Source organism: Mustela putorius, unplaced genomic scaffold (genome assembly GCF_011764305.1).
Source record: "Mustela putorius furo isolate JIRA1106 unplaced genomic scaffold, ASM1176430v1.1 tig00003927_pilon_pilon_pilon, whole genome shotgun sequence".
NCBI classification, from domain to species: domain Eukaryota; kingdom Metazoa; phylum Chordata; class Mammalia; order Carnivora; family Mustelidae; genus Mustela; species Mustela putorius.
The window spans coordinates 5,540,222-5,545,711 of NW_025422072.1; the positions used below are offsets into that span (position 1 = coordinate 5,540,222).

Genomic DNA, 5,490 nt, shown 5'->3' on the forward strand with positions numbered 1-5,490 from the left:
TGTGATGTTAGGCAACTACCAATGATTATTTTCAAGACATAACCAAGGAAAAGACTATTCACACTGAACAAAATCTGAGTCAGATCAACTAAGACAAGTCTAGTAAATGGGATTTCCGAAGAGCAGCCATACAGTTCAAATACTGACAACTGGGGAAGACTTGGGCTTTTGTTAGAGCTGCAAACCTGTTCTGCATCCTCCAATGGTGGTCAGCTTCTGGGTTTCACAGGTGTTGTAATTGTCATGTTCTTTTATTTTACATATTTTACATATGTGTGTGTGTGTGTGTGTGTGTGTGTATTTTTTTTTTGAGACTACCATGATGTTGGAATGGGAGGATAGAAACAGGACAACTTAAAATGTTGTAATACTCACTCTTCTTTTTGTAGCTGTTTTTCTTTAAAACAGCTCCCCATATTGTTACTCCTTCTCATATTATTTACAAACCTTTGGTTAATTTCCAGAGTATTGAAAGTATATTTTGGCAGTTTTTGTCTGTATTACCATTGCTTTTAAAGAGGAATAGAATTTCAGAGGTATTTATAGTGCCATTCTGGAAGTCCTTCCCAGTGACTAATTTTTAAATACTCAAGAAATAAAAATATAATTTTTTGTCTTTAAAAAAATTCTCTGTTACTAGTGACCACTATGTATATAGACACTTGATAAATATTTGTTGAATGAATCAATACATCATTTTTTGTTGTTGATACATTGAAAGTCAATATATTTTAGTCTCAAAAAAAAAAATGGGTTGCGTGTACATATATATTGAAAAGAGTATCTCCAACATTTTTAGGCTCTGACTTTGTGCCAACAATAAGCTTATTGCTTTTTCCACACTACTTCATTTAATTTTCACAACACCATTTGTAGTTTCACTGAAGTTAGAGATAGCCAGTAACCTTCTCAAGGCAATACGGTTAGTAAGTGGTTCAATGGAGATTGCAACCAGGCAACCAGGAAACTGAAATTATATTATGTTTAACTGAAACTTAAACACAATATAATATTGCTTCTCCCCCTAGCTCCTTGGATTTAAGAGAGTTAAGTTCAATTGTCACAGAAAATATTAGTTAGGTGATAGTTTTATTAAAAAAAAAAGGATATAGATACTGGCCAATTAACTCACAAGTATAAGAAGTGTGCTATATGGAAGGCAAGTCTTTCACTAACACCACAAGGGTCTCTGGCCCAATGAGTAGAGTTTGGTAGTAATTCTTGCTACAGATATAAAGGGGAAAAAAAGATACAGATAAATTCACAGGCAATTTTTTTCTTTTCTTTTCTTTTCTTTTTTTTCCCCCTGACCTAAATCCTGTCAATTTTGAACTTAGGAATAGTAATTTACAACTATACCAAAGGTCAGGATAAACTAGTTTTTTTAATTGTCAGTGAGAGGAGTCTATAATATATAGTTTTTTACCTGAAAGAAAAGTTATCTCCTGGATAGCAGGCATCCCCCACTCCTTTTGCCCTGCTCATGCCAGGGCTCTGGGTTCAATACTTCTCTCCTCTCCCTCAGTTGCTACTATCAACACTCTTCTTTGTCCTTTCTTTCACTTTTATGACTTATACCCATAATAGATTCTAAGTATATGATAAAATATGAACATGATATAATCTTTATTAAAGGAAAATATTTGATTATGTCTGCTTGTTTTAAAGACTCCAGTGACTTCCCATTACCTGAATGACAAATTCCAACCTATTCCATTCTAGAAGACTCCAATACACACTTCTAATCAGAATTGTTTATTTATTTATTTATTTCTGCTACCCTCATCAAATGTAGATTTACTATTATCTGAAGCTATATGGTACTGAATTTGAAAATAAAGGTTTTGAATTCTCATGTTTTGTCTTCAAGTCTCTTTGCTTTCTTTTTTTAGGTGTGTGACCATTGTCTGGTAATGTCACTTTTATGAGCTTCATTTTGCTCATCTATAAGATGAGGTAGATCATATCTTTTGCACAAGTTTATTGATAAGACTAGGTAATGTATACACTTAGCAGGGTATCAGCTACAAAAGTTCAGGAGTATTTGGTAACTCCCTTAACTAATAAATATTATTATTGGTCTCTCAGACCTTTTCTATAAGTGTACCCGCTATACTGTTCTTATTTTTGTCTTGGGAGGAAGTCTTAGAATTGTGTGCCCATCTCTCAATTTCACAAAGTCAGACTTAGTCCATGAGAAGCCTGTAGTTTATTTTTCCGCAGTCTGTGCCCTGAAGTGTTCAAGGTTGTGCATCTTCTCCCAATCCGGCAAAGTCAAACTGACTGCTAATATCTGTGTGCTATCAGAGGACCTTCAGATAGCACACAGATACTAGCAGTCAGTTTGACATTGCTGAATTGATCCTCACACATGCCATCTGTGGAGGCTTTTGCTCATAGTCATGAGGCATACATTATGGGGTACCTCCACAAGGGAAACTGGGTGCAGAGTGCCGGGGTGTTTATCAGCTGGCCATGGGGGTCTCCAGGTGAGGCTGCCTTATAAATTTTGTGCATGAGGTTCTTGGTGGAGTCTGTAAGTTGGCTGATAGGATGTGCAGCTGTTCGTTGAAATCCACACACTGCTTGCTGTGAATGCTGGCCACTGTTCTCTTCTCCTAGCTGTCGCCAGACTATTCAACTGCACTGATTCTCTCAGTGTCATGGATTGGGTGTAACAGAAATGGACATTCTGAGCAACATCCCACAGCGCTAGGAAGCTGGGCAAGCACTTCACTCTCACTTTCCCTCCTGGGAGAAATCAGACCAAGAGGTAAAGTCAAACAACTTCTTGTAGTCTTCAATGCATCTCTTTTCAGATATTTTGCTCCACTAGGGTAGTGGAACCTCCAAATTTCCATAAAGATCTTCTTGTCCATAGGCTGCTGTTTAAATTGTTGTTTTATGAAGGAGTATGAGGGCTAGAACCTCCTATCCTAACATCTTGTTGATGTCACATCTCATTTTACTCTTTTTCTCATTAAACGAGATATTTCATCTCCATCTTTTTAACTTAACATATCTTTATTATAGATGTACCTGTGTTTCTTGTGGTTATATCTTATTTTCCTAGGGCTTACCGAAGTCCTAAACAGTAAGCCTCATGAAAGCTGACATTTAGTTTGTCTTCCTCAATTGGTCTTACAATGTTGTTATGCCATAAATTTTAGTTAAATATTTAGTTAAATGTTAAATACTACTCTTTATCCATATATTATAAATTTATACATATATGTTATATGTATATATAAATCGTTTCTATTTTCCACAACAACTATTTCCAGATATCTGCTTTGCCTCAATTTGACTTTTTTAGTCCTTTCTTTTCTCTGATTTTTGTGTTTCAGGCTTTTTCAGCACCTGTTTTGTTTGTATTGAACAATTTGAAAAGATTATATAAGGTGTCAATAACATCACACCATATTAATTTGGACTGCTGCTGAGTCAGTTATCTTATGTGTTTCAACTTGACTGGACTAAGAGATACACAGATAGTTGGTAAAACATGAATTCTGGATCTGTCTGACCCATGAGGGTGTTTCCAGAAGAGATTAGAATTTGAATCCATACACTGTTGAAACAACACCCTCATGGATACTTGTAGGCATCACCCAAGCTGCTGAGGATTTGAATAGATCAAAAAGGCAGATGAAGGGCAAATGTGCTCTCTGCTTGAGCAAGGACATCCATCTTCTTCTGCTTTTAGATATTGGTGCTCCTGGATTCAGGCCTTCAGATTTAGATTGGGCAGATACCATTGGCTTCTCTGGTTCTCCAGCTTTCTGGTTTGAACTGGAACTACACCATGGTTTTCCTGGGTTTCTAGATTGCAGAAAGTGGATACTGGGACTTATCAGCCTCCATAATCACATACACCAGTCCCTCATAATAAAGTTCTATATCTCTCTTACCACTTATTCTGTCTTGCTGTCTTTGTATGAATATATCTATCTCTATGTACAGCATTCATATTACTGGTTCTGTTTCCCTTAGAGGACCTTAATACAACTTATAATTTCCATTTTTTTTTGACAATTAGAATACGGTTTGTTTTTGTGTGTGCTATAGACACTACAGAAATTTTATGGGAAATAGAGCAAGAAACTTTATGGGAAATCAATCACATGACTCTATTACACTTATTGATCTCCTTCACCTGTCTCTTTTTCTAATTTTTCTTTTCCATATACTCTCCACTTTTTCATCCTCATGTGTCTTTTTCCCCCATTAATCAAGTTCTGCATTCCAAATGGTAACAAGGAGGTAGGACTACTCTATGTATTATCTACAATTTTAAAAATGTTTCCCTGAAGGATACTTCCAAGCCTGCCTTACAAAACTCATTTTGTACCATTGAGAGAGAGATACTATTGAATAAATAGACAATGGCCTTGATTCCACTGTCTCATCATTAAGTTCTTAGGGTTTAATTTAAACCAGCTTGAATGCACAAGCATCTCTGAGTAGCACCAGTAATAACCTAATGAATGTAAGAGTTAAAGAAGTTAACAAAGAACTTTGTAATCCTTAAAATCAGGTTAGAGAAATTAGGGGGAAAATTGCAATATTGCAAGCTATTTTCTAGATCCTTGGGTTATAACTATGCAGGCAATGTGAAAGTACAAATTGAACAATTTATCCTAGGATGGGGGGGTACTTAGAGATTTAAGCAGTCAAATATGACATTCAGAATCTCAACATACATTTTTTAAATAAATACCATCTGACTCCCAAGTTGTTTGCATAATTCCATTTCTTTTCTATGTTGACATACCTGTTAAAATTGTGTATCTTAAAATGAGGGTAACAAAAACAATGATGTGGGAGGTTTGTCTTCAAAATAGAATTGGAATGCATTTGTGTGAAACTCGGTGTCCCAAAATATGCACTTTATGGAAGAAATGTAAATTTGGGGAGAACCAAAACAACACTTTATGACTGCTAATCATGTAAAAGCATCTGGAAGGAGAAAAGGCGACCTATTAAATCATTAACACTGAAAAACTTCCACAAAACACCTGGTATATGCAGAGAGCAGAATAAGGACATTATAGATGGAGGAAAACCTCTCGTGGAAACAAGTAACTGATTTCCCTTTACTATTTAATCTAATGGATAAAACAATCTTTGGTGATTTGATCATGTTTGCTTCTACATTATGGCATTTTGGAGAAGAGCGCAATTAATTTAGCATACCTCATGTATATTTTACTAGATTTTTCTTTATATATATTTTTAGGGTTGGATGCTATAGACTATTAACATAAAAATCAGGACTTGGAAGTAGTTCATTTGATTTGGATGCAGAAATACTTATAGCAATCTGACATGAATATTTCTTGTCACTCCTCATGTATCAGAATATTATTTTTCACAATTGTCTTAAGTTTGCTCAAAAACAGGGTAAGTCTTCAAGAAATAGGTGGTTACAATTTAAGATATTCAATAACCTCAGTCATAAGGGTTAGCCAAATACAGTGAGAAACAGAA

The 5,490-nt window shown here is 35.3% G+C and overlaps 1 pseudogene; it reads left to right on the forward strand.

Annotated features, from left to right (window-relative positions):
- The first annotated feature begins 1,087 nt into the window (after positions 1-1,087).
- LOC123388946 lies at positions 1,088-1,232 on the forward strand (annotated as a pseudogene).
- Positions 1,233-5,490: the final 4,258 nt, after the last annotated feature.